Source organism: Manacus candei, unplaced genomic scaffold, assembly GCF_025592945.1.
Source record: "Manacus candei isolate 608988 ecotype Guabito, Panama unplaced genomic scaffold, ASM2559294v1 h1tg000046l, whole genome shotgun sequence".
Lineage (NCBI taxonomy): Eukaryota > Metazoa > Chordata > Aves > Passeriformes > Pipridae > Manacus > Manacus candei.
The window spans coordinates 7,148,058-7,158,889 of record NW_026138094.1 but is presented as its reverse complement, the minus strand read 5'-3'; the positions used below and the strand labels follow the sequence as shown (position 1 = coordinate 7,158,889).

General features: G+C 37.4%; 1 long non-coding RNA gene across 1 annotated transcript; it reads right to left on the bottom strand.

Annotated features, from left to right (window-relative positions):
* On the bottom strand, positions 1–5,810 carry LOC127475161 (uncharacterized). The gene is made up of 4 exons (XR_007906113.1): positions 3,489–5,810; positions 2,951–3,024; positions 455–538; positions 1–87 (listed from the first exon to the last, which is right to left on the bottom strand). It is a non-coding gene; the product is annotated as an uncharacterized LOC127475161 (long non-coding RNA).
* Between the last annotated feature and the right edge of the window lie 5,022 nt (positions 5,811–10,832).

Here is a 10,832-nt window from a genome sequence, read left to right as displayed (position 1 = left end):
GTTTGCGTGAAGTCAGCAGAAGTTTGGAATGGGCAGAATGCAGGTTTGGGCTTTTGCTTTAGTAAACGTTAATTATACAGGTATTTCCTCCAGAAGGAATTACTCTCTTAGAAATACAGAGCTGTACTTTGAGAGTCAGTATTTTTGTGAATTTTTTCACTATACTTTTTTGCTTTCTTAATCCAAAAGGATGGGTTTTTTCTCAAAGTTCGCTTATTGCTTTAGTTTTTTACCCTCCCAAAGTACATCCCCAAGATTTTGATTTTCAATCTGGAATCCTGCTGGGTTTAGAATTTCACTAAACTTTTGTGAAGTGTCCTGGCCAAGGAAGGCTTGCAGAACTGGGCACTTTTAAGGGCAGAAGTATTTTTAGTTGCAAATATTAAAAAAATGCACTCGCAGCTGTTCACACAGCAGTGATTGGAGTGGTTGGAGTCCTGGAGAATGCTGATACCTTGATATGTTTTATGAGTGTACTGTAGCTGTGCTTCAGGCAGAAATTCTTCAGAAGAATGAAGAAAAAGAACACCAAGTGGAACTGTTCAAATTTAAAAAAAAAAGGAGTTACTTTTTTTTTTTCCAAAAGAGGCAGAAATAATACCTGTGTTCATATACATATATACAGCAATGGAAGTGTATTTTCATTTGGGTATACACTCTAATTCTGCTTTCATTACAATTATCTCAAGTAAATGTCCTAACATAAGAATTATATAGCATATTCTTTTAGAACTGATTTTATGTCATTTTTTTCATACTGCTTATGAATATCAAGCTGTCAATTCCATACATTGAAAAAAAAATGAGTGTAGAAACACAGGCAAAACAAGATTTTCCAGGGGGTACAGAGAATGTAATCTGCATATCTACTTCCTCAGTGTCCTCCATTCTTCATCTGCCCCATCTGAAAGGAGCACCAGCATTTCTGCATAAATGTGTTCTACCAAAACCCACCCAACACCGACAGCAACCTCCTGATTCTGATTAATGGCCCACCAAGCCCAGCAGCCCTTCTCCTTGTAAAAGCCAGTATTGACTACAGGGTTTTGAAGCCAAGCAATTGATTTCAGCCTGTGAAGACCTCACAACCTGAAGTTGGCAGTCTGCATGTAGTCTTAGAAAGCCAGTTTCAAATTTTAGAGATTTAAGACATGGCAGTTGGTTCAGAGAAATTTGTTGACATCTGGATGCTTTACACAAACAAAAGTTTCAAGTTTAATATTTTTTTACTTTTTTTTTGTTTGATGTCTGCAATATCTATTTGGAAGAAAGCCTAACTGTCATGACTGTGCACTGATACTAATTAAAAACTTCCAATGAAGTGTGCATCAAACACAGCAGTTAAAGAAAATCTTCCGGTTTATTTGCTTTTGTTTAAGGAAGAACACATACAAAATAACTGAATCCTGTAAATAAAATAAAATTATAAATTAAGATAAAATACCACCCTTTTTCTTTTTCTCTATAGCCTCATGCATTCCTTTCAAACATGAAATAACTTCTGAAGGAAGGATGGCTGTGGTGAAAATCAATATTTTTCCTCTAGCTGAGCCTACTTCAGAGAAAAGTCAGATACTGCCTATGCCCTCTGCTTGCATCTAAAAATTTTAGGTTTCATTCCCTGTGGTAACTATCATAACTATACAGCTACTTCATACAGTATATATTGACTTTGTAAACTGTGGTTGTTCTCTGGTGCAGGGATCAGTATTCTGGACTGAGCATTCAAGTGTGGAAACAGGAAAAGTCTGACATGTTATTAGATGCGTCCTTACTCATGCTCTTTGTAAGATTTCCTACATATCCCTGGATAGAAAATCAATGGTTACGTATGAAGTATCTGTGGTTGCCTATTGGAAAGCAGCAATATGCTTCCTGAATTTGTGAAAGAAGCTTGGCTTTCTTATTTAGCAATGGAGGACTGCAAAAGACAAAAATGGAGTTGACATATAATAAGCCTTAGCTTTGCCAAGTTTATTGTGAGAAGCACCAAAAGACACAATGAGCAGGAAGTGAAGACCTACATACAAACAGTTCCCTGCTAACTACAGCATTAAGATTTGCCTTTGAGCAGAGCAGAATCTACTGCTTCTGCAAAAGAAGACAAAGTTAATGAGGTAGTATAACTGAAGCTTAAAGAAAAGTGACTGCAGACGAGAAGAGAATTAGAGAGGAGAAAGGTACTTAAACAGAAGAATTATTATTAAGTCTCAGAACTTAATATAAGCGACTTCCGGTGTTTGCACTATTCGAAGTTTAAAAAATCATTAAACAATATAATAATAATAATTTTTCAGTAGAATTCTATTTAGGAACAGGGCCTTGTATAATTATCAAATAAAAGATTATTTCCTGCTACAAAGAGCTTTCCCCTCTAAGTGCCAGTCAAAAGTGTCAGACAAAAATATATTGCTAAGTGGTCAGTTGGTTATTTGTTTAAAGTTCTTAAACCAAACTGTGGTTTTAGCATCTGGGGGTGATCATATATCAGCACTGAGCTCACGTTTGTCACAGAGCTGGCAATTGCAGCTTTGCAAGACAAGGTCTACTCCTTCACATTTCAGATGTGAAAACAAAGAAGAGTATGTGCCCTTACAAGGTTGTACTGTCTGGTTGAGGAATCATATCCTACTAAATATGATAGGCCAGATCCTGCCCCTGGTTATGTGCCTTTGTCAACCCACTGACAACATTAACTACAAAATAATATAAAGTGACACAAGGATTAAGCATTTTTGCAGCTTAGAAAGTAGTGAGCTCACCTAGGAACATCCAGGCATTCTAGGCTTAAACTACTTATATCTTGCAGCTGCTAAATGTTCTTTCTGCAGAGTATACACATTACATAGCATGCAGGTGGCAGTCATATCCTATCACTATTGTATAAACAGTTTATTAAGCATACACAGTGTGACAGGGAAATGGAAGATAGCCAGGAATTTGATCTTACCTGGTGCTCTGTTGCTGCTGCTTCACGGTCTCTTGCCATGCTCAGAAGTCCTATGCTCTGTATTTGCTTCAGGCCTAGAGCGTCAAAGTGTATCAGTTCTTTTACAAAGCCACACAGCATCAGTATGACATGTGAAACTAGCCAGTTCTACAGCTCTTTACACTTCAAATGTTTTCATGATATTGAGCCTTACAAGAAAAATGTCAACCCAGCCTGATCTTTAAGCCTTTCACCATTGAATCAACACATGTGTGTCACAGATATTTAACAGTAACTGTAGAGATGGGTGAACAAGTTTGTGGAAAATCCTGACCCAACATGTGTTTGCCCCAAAAGCCCTCCCAACACTCTCTAAAGTTCCTGTCACATCAGTGGAGATCTTATTTCTTTATTACTCCTTGCTAATTTCCTGGTCATTGTGCTGTTTGCTGATGATGCAGTAAAGCCACATCCATCATCATAACCAAGCCCTTTAGCTGAGTCTACTCAGCTTAGTTATGAAACTTCACTTTGGTGAAGTGGAGAGGCAAATACCTACTGTAAGGAACGACAGTTGCTCTGTTGGAACAAGCAGGATGTTTCACGTGCTGGAAGTGAAAAATATGCTTAAATACTCCGTTGAATTTTTCTTCTTATATAACAAGCCATTTTTTTCAAAGGAAGTAGATTAATTCTGAAAAGGAGGCAGGGCGAGAGGTCAGGTGTTTTGGGAAGCATGGGCCATCAGTGTATTTGCTGTTTTACATTTCTCTACATTCTCTGTTTTACCATTACATGTCTCCCCTTTTCCACTACTTTTTTTTCAGGTTTAGTTCCCTTTTATTCTCTGCTGCCCTCCTTTTTGTTCACACACTCTGTATGTGTAAGGACTTTGCTTCATAACTTTGTCTTGTATAGAATTAATTTAGTAGTTATCCATTATTTTGTGTTATTCTGCTTTAAATGTGTAGGTTCCACTGTCCAAGCAGAAGCAAATGACCTGTGTGAATGCTGGTGAGCACCTTGTTCTCTGTGGCTGACAGGGTATAAAGCCTGTCACTCTTAATTGCCACCACAGATGACCTTTCAGCCTGAGTTCTGAAGTTCAATCATGAGATATATGGTATTTTCCAAGCTATTTGCACATGTTTTAACTGAAGACTGTGTGTATGTGTATGTAGCCATGGGTCATTACACAAAGTGAAACCACCAGCTTGTGTGTCGTAGGCCACCAAACAGTCACCAGCTGACAATGACTCTCGGTCTTTACTAACCAGGGTCAAATTCATGCCAGTGACCTAGAAGAACAGGGCTCCATATCTCATTACTAACATTCTGAGCAGTCCTACAAACCACTGCATTTAGGTCTTTAGGTAAAAAACAAAATTAAAAAAAAGATCAGGACACTAAACCAGATATTTCAGTAAAATGCATGTGTGGTATATCACCACATTAAACGCCATCCAGAAAGCACAAAATTCTTCCACTCACAGTCTGATAATGCATTGTTAGCATGCAGATACCTTCTTATACAGAACAGCTGAAAAACTATCAATGAGATCCATAGGTATTAATATGATAGAGAAGCAGCTCCAGTCTGCAGAGGAAAAACAGACACAGAAATCCCTAAATAGTTATTTACTTGATACCCCTTAACTTTTCTGAGTGAGTCACTCTGGTCTGTTCAGTAAATAAAAATATTCACAGAAGCCCCTCAAGTGCATTTTAACAGAAGAAAAGGCATTTCAAAATGTCTCTTAAGTCATACCAAGATAAACTGTAAACTTTCAAAGAAATTTCTTTTTCTTAAATCCTAAGTCATAATTGAAGTGCATTTGCAAATATCAAAATAGGATCCCATTAGTCAAAACCTCAGGATTTTAAGTTCTTTCCCCTCATTTCAAGTCCTTATGTAATCTTTTTGTTTTCAGTTTTGAGATTATAAGTAACTGTTGTAAAGTTTTAGGGTATTTAGACAGAAAGGACTCAAATCTGCAGGATACCCTTAATGTGATACTGATCCAACAAAAAAAAGTGCAAATACATGCTTCAATTCAGTTAAACTGCTGATTGCCAGAATACATTTTGGGATTTAGTTCTAACAGATCTAGGAATTTGAGGTCTTTAAAGCCTAACTAATTTAAATAAATGTATACACTCAGCCTTTTACTCTTCTTAAAATGATAAACAGTACAAAATCATTAACTCTAAGTTCTTTCCCACGTTGTCTGTACTACCATATAAAACATTTCTAATGTAAATGTCCTAATGTTGTCAAGGCAGTCATTAAAGTAGAACTCATAGCCCCTGAAATTGCAGTTATGCCATTTTTGTATTTTTTTAAATACTAAATCCTAAACTTGGGCTTAGTATGTAAGTACAGAAATTAATTTTTAATATTTTGTTTTGCTATAGATTGGGATCATTTGGTTTGTGAAGAGCACATTATTCAGCTCAGGCTTTTATATATATTCTCTCTGCAGAAGGCTATTAGCCACCTTCAATGCAAAAAATATGTTGAAATATTGTGTCCAGATTAGTTCATTTGCCTGAAAGGGAGTGGGAGGGGAATAGTGATAGTAAGAAAACTCTTTGTGTATGTTGTTCCAGGCATGATAGCAGCCTTGCCAAATCCAGGTGTTCAAAAACCAGAAGACGGTTCCCCTAAACATAAAATTGGATCAAACATCACAAGATTAATATCTGTTTGTTTTTCTTTTGATTTACTTTATGGCTTCTGAGATTTAATTTTTAAATGAAAGCGGAGATTCTTACCTAACCACAGAATTTTGGAAGCTGGGAGTTAAAGAAAAAATTCATACTGAAAACTTCATCTGCTCCTGCTTTTGCCCAACCTCTGTTGCTCGACATCTACACTGAAACTGTGAGGAAGGGACTACACAGGCCATTTCACCAGAGCTGCAGCACCTGCATTCCCCAGCACACTGTGAACCTCTGGGCTGCCAGTTAATGTAGCAGTAAGTCTGCTTTGTGCTGGGGAGGTGATGCAAATGAAAATTAATGGCCCAGTGAGTCTGGTCCTGCACTGGAATCCAGTAGCAGCATCACCTCCACGTCTCTGTTGCACTAAACAGAGGCACATCTTCCTGCACTGAGAAACGTGGTGGTGATTTACAAACACTGCAAACCGCTGGGAAAGGTGTCACTGGTGGTTGTAAAATGGTTTTCAACTTCAGTGAAGATTTTTTTCTTAGTTTTTCAAGAGGATCTACTTCTGTAACACAGAATTGTAGTAGACAGATTTATGGAGTTCATCTCAGAAATTAGTTACTATAAATGCCCACAGCACAACACAGGTTACCCAAATAAATCCAGCTGTTGGTACAAGAAGACATTTCCAGGATGGCAGCCTTCTATCAGCAGTAATATAAACCAGACCCCATCACAAACTGCAAGGTTTTTCAGCTAAATTCAGGACATTCATCCCCAATAAGTGTGAATACTTGGGTTATTCAGACAGATTTCATTTGATCACTTCTGCGAAGGACAATCAGTGAACTCTGAATCTAAATTTTACACGTTTGAATGATTTTGCCTCTACATAAAGTAAGCTGAAGAGACAGATGCATGAAGTCTCAGAGACTTCATATGAGTCCAATATATGCACCTTCAAGTTCGTGATCTGCCTATGATTATCTCTTAAAAAAGAAAAAATGGAAATTGAATAATGATTTTTTTTTTTCTTTTCAGAAGGAAAACAGAGGAACAGGCACATCTGGTGATCAGGGAACAACAAGAGTAAGACAGATTTTTGTTTGACATTTTTATCTTATGTAATGCTGACTTTGCAAACAGCTTTACGATAGCAGACTTAAAATATGTTTTCTATTTATAATCAGGCTAATCAATTACTGTGTAAAGTAAACAGAAGTCTACTACTTCTATAAATTAATTACCCCCAAAAGTTTTCAATTTAAATGTAGTCAGTCAAATTTACCAGCAAGTCTTACCTGAGTTTTAAGGTAAGAGAATAAGTAATATACTCTTTATGGAGTAAGTTCAAGCATGGGATGTTAAGTTGCTGTGTTGATATTGAGAAGTTCAATGAGTATTTTTAAAACGTTGTTCACAGAATGTGTATGGAAAAAAACCCCAATGTCGTGAGTCAAGTTTGTAACCACTGTTAACTCCACTGGCTGCAGTGGATTTATAGCAAGAATTTATATGATGTTGTGTTTAAATGGATTGGCCTGTTCCCTTTGGCATAACAGAGGTCGTTCCAAGATGGTGATCTTTTATGGAGCAAGTAAGTAAGAGCATTCAAACCTCAAATAAAATTCAGTTACATATCCTGTCTATTTGAAGGATAAATACATACCAGTTTAACAACCAGCACTTCATGCATGGTTCTCATTCAACAAAGAACTAAATGAAACAACCGAATTTATCACAGTTTCTTCAAAAATCCTTTCCAAAGTGCAGCACATGAGGATCCCACTGCACATCTCCACAATGACAAAACTCTCCCCTGGACACTGGTATAATTAGCTTTAGAGACTGTCCTAGTTTCAAAGCTATTTCCATGATACAAAACATGGAAGGAGAGGCAATGTGAATATGCTGACATAAGCAGGTCTCCTTGACCCATTCCTGGGACAGCATTATTTACAGTGTTTAGGAAACTATCTGATCTCTGAATCTGTTTGTCTAGTTCAGTCTAGTGAGTACACACCTAATAGTGCACTAGCCCAGTCTAGCACTCAGAAAGCATTACTGTGCTTCTAACCTGATCATCCCAAGCTTATGCAACTGTGTTTTCTGTCTTTCCCACTAACTTTTGAACCTATTGGCCAATCTCAAACAAATTCGATAGAAGATCCCAAAGATATCAAGTTCTACCCAGCTACATGAAAACTGATGACTAGATAGATGACTGGCCTCATTAAGAGAAAAATTGCAACGTGAACTTAAAAGTTCTGTTTTGTCTGGCTTACCAGCTGGACAATCAACACACAAGCAGCCACAGGACATGCTGCCTCTTGCCCAAGTAGTAATTAGGTACAGCGATGAGACCTCGGGATACCATGTATGGACAGCAAGAGAGGACAAGAAAGCACAGGTGGAAGATTTGAGGTCCTGGATGGAAGAATCACAAGGCACATGAGAGGAGGCAGCTGATATTACTATCGTGGAGCCCTACAGAGACATAAGATTAAAAGACAAAAGCGTAGGTGTTGATTTATGACAACATTCTTCATCACCAGGAAGGTGTGTAGTTGGTGGTTATCAATAATGTGCAACTCTTCCTTTTTGATTTTCAAGAGAAGAACGTTTATCTGAGAATCTGATCTAGGTTAGATGCTCAGTCAGAAGTCAGTGGCTCTATACTCAGCTGCAGATTCTATGAATTTCTTTGTTGCACACCACATACACAGGTGACATAAGTTACCTTCTAGATTATATAGATGGTTGAAGCTACAGTATATCACATATCAGAGTATATTAATAGACCACTATTATACCAGAGTATATTAGGGACCACTTGGTGACCATGCAGTCATAATGCTCCATGATAACATGTATGTAAATACCAAGGAACATAATAGCTCTTCAGTAGTATGTGACTATATTGACTTACTAAGGTATATGTTATATAATCTAACTACAGGGGTAAAAAAGAAATAATATTCACTCCTCAATTACTACAGCACTGTTATTCTTTACTCTCTGACAATTGTGCATATCCTCATTGTGACCTCCAGTTAGAAGTTTTCAGTGTCCTGAAGAAAACTGAAGAAAATGTGCAAAGATCACAAAAATGAAGTTACATTTTCAGTTGTTACCCTTTCTCATACAAAACTGCAATAAAATTCTTCCCAGTAGAATAAGGAAAAATGTAGAACTGGATTCTTTTCTTTGCCAGGGTGCAGATGAACTGCAATGTATGGAGCATTGCCACCATAAAGGAACTGGTATTGATCGTGAATAGGGTTTCTTCTGAAAATAATTCTACTGATTTTGAGTGAGGCACCCAAGTACAAAAATGGGCCCTATCGTTTCTGAGTGCTCTTGAAAAACATTTTTGATACAAATGTCATGCTTTGGTAGACCCATATGCTATATGACTAAACAAGAGGAATACTTGTTTTATGATGCCTTAAAGAAGGCTATCATTATGCCATGTAAGAGGAAAGCAATGACTATACAAATACTTCAGTATATGGTAAGACAATAAAGGCAGGAGTTTTGATCTGCATCTCTGACTCATGTCCATGAATTCATTTACCTCAGTGGACTTATTTACCTCTGTCTTCAGACTAAAAACTATTCTCAGTGAAAGATTAATATGCAAATGTAAAACTTCCCCAAACTCGTGGCTGACAAAAGTCATTTTATTGTCTGATATATATTAGGGCTGCTGTGAATGAAATCCCTCTACCTACAATCATCAAAGGCCTGGTGCTTCAGCTGGAGATCAACAGGCACTAGTGACACCGCTGGAAATGCTGAATATGAAAAGTTCTTATTCAAGGAGAATCAACATCTGGAGATACCTACTGGCTCTCTGGTCCCTTTGTATCCCCAGAACAGCACATTGTGCTCAGAGCTCTTGAGCAGGACTCTGGAATTAGCCCCTGATTAATTTATCCATCTCAGTATTTCTACTGGGCTCATCAACAAGATACCTTGTTAAGAAGTGCTTAACTGCCTATTCAGTTGAGCATTATTATTGCCATCAGCATTTCTTGTGGATCTTTCAGTGAATTTACAATTAACCAGAGCACAACTTGAATCCACAAAATCTTGGCATGTACCAATAGCAATGGGGGACAGGACTCTTCAGTTCAAAATCAACAGCATTAAAGTAGTATCACTATAGTGCATAAAAATCTGTATTTTCCCAGACCAAAACAAAAAGCATAACCTACCTCTTTCTTTTTACAGTCCCTTATATTATATCTCCTATACTTCCTTTTAATAAAAATACTATCTGGTAACACTTTCCCTAACAAATAGCAGTGCCCTGAACAATCTTTACTACTATAAGTTCAATGCCTGTAATGAACTTGAGAAACTTAATCATGCTTAAACACTAGTGGCATCAGTCATTTCAGAACTGGTTTGCAGCAAAAGCATCTCCTTGAAAGTATGGAGCACAGAACTGCCATTGAGCTCAGTATGACTGACACTGTGTTTTAAGCAGAATACTTTTGCATATGTGTTGGAGAAAAATTGCCAGTTTATCCCACAGCTTATAAATTGTTTTCTTGAGAAAAGTTCAGCTCACACAATTAAATGTTTAAATTTGCAAGCTCTTTTCTAAACAATATTAAAGAGAATCATGTTCTGACGTATTTGGTCTTGGTGGTTCCTGATCCTTGAGTGTTATTTTTGATTCACAGCTGTGGATTTCATTTATGCAATCTCAGTGTTTTGGGCTTGCAATAATGAAATCTGTTGGAAGCAATCACCTGTGGCTGTGTCTTAGGCTTTTCCACATCTTGTAGATTAGCAACATGAAAGATAAAATACTGACACAGAACTACTAATCCAGGTGATTTTTGTCATAAAGCAAAAAGCACAGTCACAGAGCCTTTGGTCTCTCTCTGCAACGAATTCCTGTTGCTTTCTAGATTGTGACTATCGGGGCTTGTCAGGTCTCTCCCATGGATAAAATATTTGTACTGGTGTTTTGCCAGCTGGCAGTTTAAACCAACGCAGCTCATTGCGAAAATGTTTTGCCTGGGTTTTAAAATCAGATCTAGGGTTAAACTAAAGATTGTACCAACTGTATGTCTTAAATCCATTCATTCCATCTGACCTGCAAGTACACATCTGCTGCATGTTAGCCTTACCCTGCCGTCTGACAGTGGCACACATTTGAATCCTCATCATTTTGATTAAAGACTTGGTTTTGTTAGGATGTCATGTACAGTATATC